Raw genomic sequence first — 13,386 nt, 5'->3', positions numbered from 1 at the left:
TTCGGGCCTTTCCAAACGCTTACTCTGCCCAGATTGGATGAATGTGGTGCTGTGGAAGATTCAGGGGGGTTTCCTCGCTGTTGAACAGGTTGCTGCACCTTTTGCCGCACTGAGGAACTCAGAGGCACTCCGGAATCAGCTACTGCACCTTCCCACAGCATCTGATGCTCCCGGCGCTCCGACTGGACCTCCTGCTGCAGTTGGCTGAACTGGTGTTGCATTCTATGCCACCGTTCATCCTGGCATTGTCTGTCCTGCTCCCATTTTGCCTCACGGTCAGCATGCTGTTGCATCAGGCCTTTTAATAAAGTTGAGAGCTCTGAGAGACTTTGTGCTTCCGTGCTGTGCTCACCCGTAGCTTCTGGCAGGTTGCCATCATCTTGGGCCTCCTCTGGGGGAAATTCTGTTGGCCCTTGAGGTTTCCTTGACTTGGCTGATTTCTGCATTGCTATAACCTATTGGCCTGGAGCCACTGCTGCCACCATTTGTGATGTAGCATAGCTTAAGCAGCAAGGAAGGTGATAAGTAAATAGCATTAGCAGACAATTGAAGTTCTTTTTAAGCATACTTTATTGCTAGCATCTCCCTTTTACCATAAAACAATCAATCAGGCATGCAAAAATCCCACTGGCTTTATACAAGACTTTGCCCACACCTGACCTCGTTAGTCCCTACCATTGAACAAAATAGGTCAAACCAAATAATACAATTCTAAACAAAGAACAGGAATAAAGTCATGCATGAAACTGACAAACTCATTTACGCAACTAAATAGTTTGTAAAGTAAAACACTGAATACAATATAACTCAAAAGGCTACTTTAAAGAAAACAAACAATACTATACAAAATGAAAAACCCTCCATTTGGTTACACCCAGTGATCCAATCATTGACCTCATGACCCTATATAAACAGGAAGTAGTGGGCGGCCCTTCCCATACACCTGTCTCACATATAGGACCTGCAAGCACAACATGGACACCATGGTAAGTATAACCAAAGCAACATAAAGAAACATAATTTACTAGACATGTGCCTGTAAACAGAAGAGAATTCAGATGATCTGATGGTTAGTAGTAGTGATGGGCAGATGAAGCCCCATGAAGCACTGAAGCTTTTCATCCAATTGGTTCACCCCAATGCGAAGCTTCATGAAGCTTCATTTGCTCTAGCAGGACACCTACTGGACGTAAAAATAATAGCTGGCATGAATTTGAAGAGTGTGGCATTTTGCACACAGCCTGTAAATGTCAACAACAAAAGGAGTGTGTAAAACATGTATATTGTAGTGATGGCAGTATACTGTGTATATTTATACTGGCAGTATGGAAAATGATTATTTGGAAATGCTTGAAATGGAAATGATCATTTACTGTGAGGTGAGGTGTGGTTGGGGTGTGGACAGTAGTTGTGCTTTTGTAACGTTGAGGTATGGACAGCTACACACTGAGGCTTTCAGCCTCAGTCCTGCCTGTTCACATTTTATTCTGTAAAAACTAAATTTTCACTGCTTTTATGGCCTTTTTAGTGGGGAGAACATAGCTAGGATTTAATGATTTAACAAATCTTTTAAATCCTTTGTCCTCCACAATGCTAAATAGCTGTGAGTCCTCAATCACCATGGTAACCAGGTCTTCATCTATTTGAGATTGTTCTCCTGAGGAAAGACAATAAAGATAAAGCACAAATATAAATATCACACACGTAACTTATAACAGTTGTATAATATTGTTATATCATTTAGTAACATTACTGCATCCTATATTATCATTGCATTTGATGGCTCACCTGGTCTTGCTCCACAATCGGTGTTCCCCTTATTCTCATGCAAAGCTCTGTAGTGCCTAAGCATGGATGAGGTGTTGTTGTTATATCCCAGCTCCCTGGCACATAGCAAACACTTCACCTTGTACAAAAGTCAAGACAGCTCAACATAAATTGTATTGCACCATCAGTATTATGAAAATTCATCTTCTGTAGAAATTTACATACCTTGTTGGGAGGAATAAGATCAAAATGTTCCCACACAGGGGAGGACATCCTCCTCTTCTTAGCTGGCTCCATTCTCTCCTGACTTTCTCTCCTCACTCTCATAAACCTCCAAACTGTCTCCAAACTGTCTCCAAACTCTCACTAACCACAACTCTCCATCAAACACCCACGTTTTTGAATGAAGTCTGAGGGATTTATATCGCTGTCATATCTCGCGGCAAAGTTCGAACCACTTCATGAACCAGTCACGTGGTACAGCCGGGCAGCGAGGCTTCGGACGTCATCATTTTCAGCTCCTCCCATAAATGAAGCAAGCCTCGATACGCGCTTCGCGGAAACGCCCCCTCCATTACTCGACACACGCTCCGAAGCCTCGATACAGAACGTCACATCACTAGTGTTTGCTTTAAAACACATGCATGGATGTAAAGAATGTAACTACTACTACCACAAACAAAACCCGGGATATTGTGTGTTAAGTAGTGATGGGCAGATGAAGCCCCATGAAGCACTGAAGCTTTTCATCCAATTGGTTCACCCCAACGCGAAGCTTCATTTGCTCTAGCAGGACACCTACTGGACGTAAAAATAATAGCTGGCATGAATTTGAAGAGTGTGGCATTTTGCACACAGCCTGTAAATGTCAACAACAAAAGGAGTGTGTAAAACATGTATATTGTAGTGATGGCAGTATACTGTGTATATTTATAGTGGCAGTATGGGAAATGATTATTTGGAAATGCTTGAAATGGAAATGATCATTTACTGTGAGGTGAGGTGTGGTTGGGGTGTGGACAGTGGTTGTGCTTTTGTAACGTTGAGGTATGGACAGCTACACACTGAGGCTTTGAGCCTCAGTCCTGCCTGTTCACATTTTATTCTGTAAAAACTAAATTTTCACTGCTTTTATGACATTTTAGTGGGGAGAACATAGCTAGGATTTAATGATTTAACAAATCTTTTGAATCCTTTGTCCTCCACAATGCTAAATGGCTGGGAGTCCTCAATCACCATGCTGACCAGGTCTTCATCTATTTGAGATTGTTCTCCTGAGGAAAGACAATAAAGATAAAGCACAAATATAAATATCACACACGTAACTTATAACAGTTGTATAATATTGTTATATCATTTAGTAACATTACTGCATCCTATATTATCATTGCATTTGATGGCTCACCTGGTCTTGCTCCACGATCGGTGTTCCCCTTATTCTCATGCAAAGCTCTGTAGTGCCTAAGCATGGATGAGGTGTTGCTGTTATATCCCAGCTCCCTGGCACATAGCAAACACTTCACCTTGTACAAAAGTCAAGACAGCTCAACATAAATTGTATTGCACCATCAGTATCATGAAAATACATCTTCTGTAGAAATACCTTGTTGGGAGGAATAAGATCAAAATGTTCCCACACAGGGGAGGACATCCTCCTCTTCTTAGCTGGCTCCATTCTCTCCTGACTTTCCTCACTCTCATAAACCTCCATACGGTCTCCAAACTCTCACTAACCGCAACTCTCCATCAAACACCCACATTTTTGAATGAAGTCTGAGGGGTTTATATCGCTGTCATATCTCGCGGCAAAGTTCGAACCACTTCATGAACCAGTCACGTGGTACAGCCGGGCAGCGAGGCTTCGGACGTCATCATTTTCAGCTCCTCCCATAAATGAAGCAAGCCTCGATACGCGCTTCGCGGAAACGCCCCCTCCATTACTCGACACACGCTCCGAAGCCTCGATACAGAACGTCCCATCACTAGTGTTAAGAGAAGTTACACCAGCAATGTCTAAATGAAAGCATTATGGCTGACTGTAAAATAACAGAACACAGAATAACAATATACGCAAGTGACAAATGGCAAATGAATTCTGTCCTAGCCACTTTGTCACAGGCCTGAGCTAAAAACAGTGGCCCTGGGGAAATGTGGATGGTATTGGCCAGCACCACAGGCCCTGGTGTGGTGATGATGGACTCACAGGAAGCACTGTCCCTGGTGTAATGTGGATGGCCCCAGCCAACAACACTGGCCCTGGTGAAATGTGGATGGTATTGGTCAGCACCACACACCCTGGTGTAATGTGAATACCCTTAGCCAACACCACTGGCCCTGGTGAATTGTGCATGATATTGGTCAGCACCACAGGCCCAGGTGTATTGTGGATGGCATCAGCAAATAGCACAGGCCCTGTTGTGGTGATGATGGCCATCTTCACCACACCAGGGCCTGTACTGTTGGATGAGGCCATCCACATTACACCAGGTACAGTTCTTCCTGTGTGGCAATCATCACCAAACCAGGGCCTGTGGTGCTGGATGAGGCCATCCACATTTCACCAGGGATTGTGTTGCTGGCTGATGCGTTCCACAAAACACAAGGGCCTTTACTACTGGCTGAGGATATTCACATTACACCAGGGCCTGTGGTGCTGGCCAATACCATCCACATTTCACCAGGGCCACCGTTGTTGGCTGAGGCCATACACATTACACAAGGGACAGTGCTTCCTGTGAGGCCATCGTCACCACACCAGGGCCTCTGCTGCTCGTTGATGCCATCCACATTACACCTGGGGCTGTGGTGCTGACCGATATCATGCACATTTCACCAGAGTGTGTGGTGCTGACCAATACCATCCATATTTCACCTGCGACAGAGTTGTTAGATGAGGCCATCCACATTACAACAGGGCCTGTGCTACTGGCTGAGGACATTTACATTTCCCCAGGGCCTGTGGTCATGGCTGAGGCCAATTACATTTCATCAGGGCCTGTGGTCATGGCTGAGGACATTCACATTACACAAGGGCCTGTGGTGCTGGCCAATACCATCCACATTTCACCTGGGCCAGTGTTGGTAGATGAGGCCATCCACATTACAACAGGGCCTGTGGTGCTAGCCAATACCATCCACATTACACCAGGGACAATGGTGTTGGCTGAGGACATTCACATTACACCAGGGCCTGCGGTGCTGGCCAATACCATCCACATTTCACCAGGGCTAGTGTTGTTGGATGAGGCCATTCACATTACACCAGGGCCTGTGGTGCTGGCCAATGCCATCCACTTTACACCAGGGCCAGTGTTTTTGGATGAGGCCATCCAAATTACACCAGGGACAGTGCTTCCTGTGAGGCTATCATCACCACACCAGGACCTTTGGTGCTGGCTGATACCATCCATATTACACAAGGGCCAGTGGTGTTGGCTGAGGACATTCACATTACTCAAGGGCCTGTGCTGCTGGCTGATGCCATCTACATTAAACCAGGGCCTGTGGTTCTGGCCAATACCACCAACATTTCACCAGGGCCAGTGTTGTTTGCTGAGGCCATCCACATTACACCAGGGACAGTGCTTCCTGTGAGGCCATCTTCACCACACCAGGGACTGTGCTGTTGGCTAAGGCCATCCACATTACACCAAGGTCTGTGGTGCTGGCCATTACCATCCACATTTCACCTGGGCCAGTGTTGGTAGATGAGGCCATCCACATTACAACAGGGCCTTTGCTACTGGCTGAGGCCATCCACATTATACCACGGCATGTGCTCCTTGTGAGGCTATCGTCAACATACCAGGGCCTGTATTGCTGGCTTAGGCCATCCACATTGCACCAGGGCTAGTGCTCCCTCTGAGGCCAACTTCACGACAGCAGGGCCTGCGCTGCTGTCTGAGGTCATCTACATTTCACAAGAGCCTGTTTCTGGCTGATGTGATCCACATTGGAAGGGAGACTCGGCTTCGCACCCTTCATTCACCCGTAGCTAGCCAGGCCCCTGTAACTGGTGCAGCCGAAGATAGCGTAGGCCCCGCTAGCTGTTCCCCGGCAGACCCCAAGCAGCTGGGGAAAGAGCGTGGCTGGGTGACGGTGAGGAGGAAGCATAGTCCTAAACAGTAGCCCCAGGTACACCACCAACCCATTCATGTGTCTAACTGTTTTTCCCCACTCGGCGACACGCCCGCCGGGGGTCAAACTCTGGTAATTGGTGATTCTGTTCTCAGACATGTGAAGCTAGAGACACCGGCAACCATAGTCAATTGTTTTCCAGGGGCCAGAGCAGGCGACATTGAAGGAAATGCAAAACTGCTGGCTAAGGATAAACGTAAATTCAGTAAAATCATAATTCACGTCGGCAGTAATGACACCCGGTTACGCCAATCGGAGGTCACTAAAAGCAATATTGAATCGGTGTGCAACTTTGCCCATACAATGTCAGATTCTGTAGTTTTCTCTGGTCCCCTCCCCAATCAGACCAGGAGTGACATGTTTAGCCGCATGTTCTCCTTAAATTGCTGGCTGTCTGAGTGGTGTCCCAGAAACTATGTGGAATTCATAGATAATTGGCAAACCTTCTGGAGGAAACCTGATCTTGTTAGGAGAGACGGCATCCATCCCACTTTGGATGGAGCAGCTCTCATTTCTAGAAATATGGACAGATTTATTAAACCCCCCAAAATATGACTATCCAGAGTTGGGACCAGGAAGCAGAGTTGCAGTCTCACACGCATCTCTGCAGCTTCTCTCCTCCTGCTACCCCCCCCCCCCCCCCCATCTCCTTACACAGAGTTTCTGTCTGATTTCTCAGACTTTTTATCTGATTTAGTGCTCAGCTCAGATAAAATAATTATTGTGGGTGATTTTAACATCCATGTAGATGCTAAAAATGACAGCCTCAACATGGCATTTAATCTGTTATTAGACTCAATTGGCTTTTCATAAAAAGGAAAAGAACCCACCCACCACTTTAATAATCACACTCTAGATCTTGTTTTAACATATGGCATAGAAACTGAACATTTAACAGTGTTTCCTGAAAACCCTCTCCTGTCTGATCATTTCCTGATAACATTTACATTTAAAATAATTGATTACACAACAGTGGAAAGTAGACTTTATCAAAGTAGATGTCTTTCTGAAAGTGCTGTAACTAAGTTTAAGAATATAATCCAACCACTGTTATCATCTTCAATGCCCTGTACCAACATAGAGCAGAGCAGCTATCTGAATACTACTCCAACAGAGGTCGATTATCTTGTTAATAATTTCACCTCCTCACTACATACAACTGTGGCTCAAGAGTTGGGAGTTCGCCTTGTAATCGGAAGGTTGCCGGTTCGAGCCCCGGCTTGGGCAGTCTTGGTCATCGTGTCCTTGGGCAAGACACTTCACCCGTTGCCTACTGGTGGTGGTCAGAGGGCCCGGTGGCGCCAGTGTCCGGCAGCCTCGCCTCTGTCAGTGCGCCCCAGGGCAGCTGTGGCTACAATGTAGCTTGCCATCGCCAGTGTGTGAATGTGTGCGTGAATGGGTGAATGACTGGATATGTAAAGCGCTTTGGGGTCCTTAGGGCCCATTTGCCATTTAACTCTGGATACTGTAGCTCCTGTGAAAACTAAGGTCTCAAATCAGAAGTACCTGACTCCGTGGTATAATTCTCAAACACATAGCCTAAAGCAGATGACTCGTAAGCTGGAGAGGAAATGGCGTGTCACAAATTTAGAGGATCATCATTTAGCCTCGAGAAATAGTGTGTTGCTTTATAAGAAAGTCCTCCGCAAAGCCAGAACATCTTACTATTCGTCACTGATTGAAGAAAATAAGTATAACCCCCGGTTTCTCTTCAGCACTGTAGCCAGGCTGACAAAAAGTCAGAGCTCTTTTGAGCCAACCATCCCTTTAACGTTAACTAGTAATGACTTCATGGACGTCTTCACAAATAAAATTTTTATCATTAGAGAAAAAATTACCAATAATCATCCCACAGATGTAATATTATCTACAGCTACTCTTAGTACCATTGATGTTATATTAGACTCTTTTTCTCCAATTGATCTTTCTGAGTTAACTTTAATAATTACTTCCTCCAAACCATCAACGTGTCTTTTAGACCCCATTCCTACAAAACTGCTCAAAGAAGTCCTTCCATTAATTAATTCTTCAATCTTAAATATGATCAACCTATCTCTAATAATCGGCTATGTACCACAGGCCATCAAGCTGGCTGTAGTTAAACCTTTACTCAAAAAGCATCTCTAGACCCAGCAGTCTTAGCTAATTATAGGCCAATCTCCAACCTTCCTTTCATATCAAAAACCTTGAAAGAGTAGTTGTCAAACAGCTAACAGATCATCTGCAGAGGAATGGCTTATTTGAAGAGTTTCAGTCAGGTTTCAGAGCTCATCACAGCACAGAAACAGCTTTAGTGAAGGTTACAAATGATCTTCTTATGGCCTCTGACAGTGGACTCATCTCTGTGCTTGTCCTGCTAGACCTTAGTGCAGCATTCGATACTGTTGACCATAATATCCTATTAGAGCGATTAGAACATGCTGTAGGTATTACAGGTACTGCACTGCAGTGGTTTGTATCATATCTATCTAATAGACTCCAATTTGTACATGTAAATGGAGAGTCCTCTTCACACACTGAGGTTAATTATGGAGTTCCACAGGGTTCAGTGCTAGGACCAATTCTGTTTACACTATACATGCATCCCCTAGGCAGCATCATTAAAAGACATAGCATACAATTTCACTGCCATGCAGATGACACCCAGCTCTATCTGTCCATGAAGCCAGATAACACACACCAATTAGTTAAACTGCAGGAATGTCTTAAAGACATAAAGACCTGGATGGCCGCTAACTTTCTGCTTCTTAATTCAGATAAAACTGAGGTTATTGTACTCGGCCCTGAAAAGCCTAGAAATATGGTATCTAACCAGATTCTTACTCTGGATGGCATTACCTTGGCCTCCAGTAACGCTGTGAGGAACCTTGGAGTCATTTTTGACCAGGATATGTCCTTCAACGCACGTATTAAACAAATATGTAAGACTGCGTTCTTCCATTTGCGCAACATCTCTAAAGTTAGAAATATCCTGTCTCAGAGTGACGCTGAAAAACTAGTTCATGTTTTTATTACTTCCAGGCTGGACTACTGCAATTCATTATTATCAGGATGTCCAAAAAACTCGCTGAAAAGCCTTCAGCTAATCCAAAATGCTGCAGCAACAGTCCTGACAGGGACTAGAAAGAGAGAGCATATTTCTCCTGTTTTGGCTTCCCTTCAAACCCAGAATTGAATTCAAAATCCTGCTCCTCACATACAAGGTCTTGAATAATCAGGCCCCATCTTATCTTAATGACCTTGTAGTACCATATCACCCCATTAGAGCACTTAGAGCACTGATCCTGAATCCTCCCTTAGTTATGCTGCGATAGACGTAGGCTGCCGGGGATTCCCATGATGCATTGAGTTTTTCCTTTCCAGTCACCTTTCTCACTCACTATGTATTAATACAGCGGTCCCCAACCCCCGGGCCTCGGTACCGGTCCGTGAGTCGTTTGGTACCGGACCACGAGAGTTGAGAGTTGAGGCTCAGGTGTGAAATGTATGGTTTTCAGGATTTTTATCGTTTTTTTAGCGTTATTTTGTTATCGTTTTTATCGTTAACTCGGTTTTCCTGGGTCTTTTCACGTGTGTTATGAATAAATCTTCTTTTTTTACGGTACCGGTACTAGGCCGGTCCGTAAAAATATTGTCGGGCATGAACCGGTCCGTGGCGCTTAGGGACCGCTGTGTTAATAGACCTCTCTGCATTGAATCATATCTGTTATTAACCTCTGGCTCTCTTCCACAGCATGTCTTTTATCCTGTCTTCCTTCTCTCACCCCAACCGGTCGCAGCAAATGGCCCCGCCCCTCCCTGAGCCTGATTCTGCTGGAGGTTTCTTCCTGTTAAAAGGGAGTTTTTCCTTCCCACTGTCACCAAAGTGCTTGCTCATAGGGGGTCATATGATTGTTGGGTTTTTCTCTGTATCTATGAAGCCCCTTGAGGCGACTTTTGTTGTGATTTGGCGCTATATAAATAAAATTGAATTGAATTGAATTACGGACTAAACCTGGGACATTTGTGGCCCCAGTGCATGTGCCCTATCTGCCTTGTTGGTGTCCTTGATTTTTAAAAGTAAAATGTCTTATTATGCTATAAATAAAGCCAGAGAGTGAAATCTGTGCTGATCCTAATACAAATACCTGAAGACAAAGTGCCTTGGTTGTTTTCGATTGTTCTTTTCATCAGACATAATAACTACTCAGATCTCCTGGACTTCTTTCTTTCTTTCTTTCTTTCTTTCTTTCTTTCTTTCTTTCTTTCTTTCTTTCTTTCTTTCTTTCTTTCTTTCTTTCTTTCTTTCTTTCTTTCTTTCTTTCTTTCTTTCTTTTCATTCCTGAAGACATGCACATCTTCAGGAACAAAGCTACAACCCAGATGACATTGTCAAAAGTGTCTTTAACTGAGCTTTGAGAAAAGGTGGACTGCTGAATGAAAGTAAGATTTGCATTTGGTTTGGAAATCAAACTCCTCGACCAATACTTAATATTCCTTTTCCATATTTTCTAACACACACACACACACCAACAGATATTGTGTATATATAAATGGTGAATGCTCATATCGAACATGGGCCAAGTTTCAAATAATGAGGTCAGTATATGTACAAGTAATCCCTGCTCCAAGCACAGAAGTACCACCCACCTGCTATTCAAAACTTCTGAGGAGCAGCCAATAAGACAAAGGTTGGCTCAAAGAGAGGACAGCTAAACTGGCGTATTTCAAATGGAAGATAAATTGAAGGACTGCACCAAGACTCAGTATAGGATAAATAAGCATATTTTCAGCAATGAATCACACAAATTTGCTGTAGTGCACAAATTAAAGTATGGAGCTGGAAACAAAGATAATTAGCTCTCTTTAAGGGACTAAAACATCTCTAGATTGTATTTTGAATAGATCATGAGTGGTCCATTTTTTTTTGTCATTTGCTATAATAAAATCCCCCTCATAATGTAGTGAAGAGTTGCCAAGGCCATCTATCTGCAGCCGTGGTTTTTAAGATGCGGTACTTTTTAAAATACACACAGTGGGACACTGCCATAGACTGGTGACCTGTACAGGGTGTACCTTGCTCAGTCTGTGACAGCTGCTCCAGCCCTTCATGACCCTGAATCAGATACACCATTAAAAAGGGGGTGGATGGATTGACAGGGGATCAGAGGTATGGTGGACTGTAACTAAATAATTAAATAGAAAAAAATTAACTGTAACAATAAATCTGTTAGGGTGCCTGGGTTCGTTGACCCAAAATTTTGAGTTTTACATTATTATTGAACTTTGATTTTGCCATTATTTATCATTTCTAGGCTTTTGGTTTCTTAGAGTTCTGTCTTCTGGTTTCTGTCTCTGTGTTACATAGTTGTTCTGTCTCCCCCTGTCTGCTGTATCCCCTCGTCAAGTCCGCGTTGTCTGTGTTATGTTTCCTGTTTTACTTTGAAAGTCCATGTCTCATGTTAATGTATCTGGATTTGCTTCCCTTGTCTCGCTACCCTTATTTGTCCCAGCTGTGTTTCTCTGTTGTCTCCCATTCCCTGATGGCTCTCTCTGGGTATGTAAGCCCTGAGTTTTCTTTGGTCTTTGTTGCGATCTCCCTCATCCTATGCTGTGTGTTCTGTTTGGCTGCCTGTGTAAGTTTCTTTTGGTATTCTTGCTTTTGTTATATTTGTGTTTAGCGTTAAAGCTGTTTTGAGTTCACACTTTTACCTCCAAGTGTCTGCACATTGAGTCCACAGTTCCTGCCTGCACACAGCACATGACAAAATCATTGTGTAAAAACAAAACAAAATGCTGTCTTCTTTATTGACCATTTACCGTCAAACACATTTCAACTATAAGCTTTCATCAGTGCAAACCAAAGCCACATCCCCAGATATAGAACCATGGGAGGTTTAAACACTAATTAGTGTGAATGCTTGAAAAGTTAAATCAGAAGAGCAGGCTGTCTTTACACTGTCACCACGTCCATATAATAAACTCCACAGGCATGAAAAATGAGAATTCTGTAGACATGACATATGTGAGTGAAGTTGGCCCCCCCACCTTCTTCAAATCCAACAAAAGTGGTATCAAACGTTTGTGCTGCTATCATTTTAAAGATATTAATCAAAATTTCTAGAGGTCATCAGAGGTCAACCAGCCCCCCCACATTAATCAAATCAAACAAAATGGGTGTCAATCAACTGTGCTACGTTTGTGCTGGTTTGTGCGGCTTCTGTTTTAAAGATATTAATGAAAATGTAAAGGTCAAAAGGTCAACCAGCCCCCCCACATTAATGGAATCAAACAAAACTGGTGTCAATCAACTGTGCTATGTTTGTGCTGGTTTGTGCTGCTAAAATTGTCGTTTGTGCTGCCTCTGTTTTAAAGATATTAATGAAAATGTAAAGGTCAAAAGGTCAACCAGCCCCCCCACATCACCCAAATCAAACAAAAGTTGATGTCACAGGTTTGTGCTGCAAAAAATTTTGTTTGTGGTGCTATTATTTTAAAGATATTAATAAAATTCCATCCATCCATCCATTTGCTTATCCTTTTAAGGGTCGCAGGGGGTGCTGGAATCTATCCCAGCTGTCATAGGGCAAGAGGCAGGGTTGCCAGTCTGTCACAGGGCCAACACACAGGGACAGACAACCATTCGCACTCACATTCACACCTATGGGCAATTCGGATTAACCAATTAACCTATCACCACAAGCTGCATGTCTTTGGAGAGAGCCCGGAGAGAGCCCACGCAAACATGACGAGAGAACCTGCAAACTCCACACAGAAAGACCCTGGCGTGATGGTGGAATTGAACTCAGGACCTTCTTGCTGTGCGGCAACAGTGCTAACCACCGTGCTGCCGTAATAATAACATTAAATAACATTTATGAAGAAATTAAAAGGGGCATGCCAGTAGGTGCGTATCAGTTTATAATTGCATAAGGTGTTTTGAGCCATTAAGCATGTGAGTGAAGTTGGCCCCACCACCTTCTTCAAATCCAACAAAAGTGGTATCAAACGTTTGTGCTGCTAAAATTATCATTTGTGCTGCCTCTGTTTTAAAGATATTAATGAAAATGTAAAGGTCAAAAGGTCAACCAGCCCCCCCACATTAATGGAATCAAACAAAACTGGTGTCAATCAACTGTGCTACGTTTGTGCTGGTTTGTGCTGCTAAAATTGTCGTTTGTGCTGCCTCTGTTTTAAAGATATTAATGAAAATGTAAAGGTCAAAAGGTCAACCAGCCCCCCCACATTAATGGAATCGAACAAAATTGATGTCAAACATTTGTGCTACGTTTGTGCTGGTTTGTGCTGCAAAAATTTACGTTTGTGCCGCTATCATTTTAAAGATATTCAAGAAAATTTGTAGAGGTCATCAGAGGTCAACCAGCCCCCCCACATTAATGGAATCAAACAAAACTGGTGTCAATCAACTGTGCTACGTTTGTGCTGGTTTGTGCTGCTAAAATTGTCGTTTGTGCTGCCTCTGTTTTAAAGATATTAATGAAA

At 43.5% G+C, this 13,386-nt stretch overlaps 1 long non-coding RNA gene across 1 annotated transcript; it reads right to left on the bottom strand.

The window, feature by feature from the left end:
• Positions 1-555: 555 nt before the first annotated feature.
• Positions 556-2,259, bottom strand: LOC145424255 (uncharacterized). Its single transcript, XR_013905274.1, has 3 exons — positions 1,993-2,259; positions 1,789-1,906; positions 556-1,657 (listed from the first exon to the last, which is right to left on the bottom strand). It is a non-coding gene; the product is annotated as an uncharacterized LOC145424255 (long non-coding RNA).
• Positions 2,260-13,386: the final 11,127 nt, after the last annotated feature.

Source organism: Astatotilapia calliptera, chromosome 23 (assembly GCF_964374335.1).
Source record: "Astatotilapia calliptera chromosome 23, fAstCal68.1, whole genome shotgun sequence".
NCBI classification, from domain to species: Eukaryota; Metazoa; Chordata; class Actinopteri; order Cichliformes; family Cichlidae; genus Astatotilapia; species Astatotilapia calliptera.
This window is presented reverse-complemented; position numbering and strand designations above follow the sequence as displayed.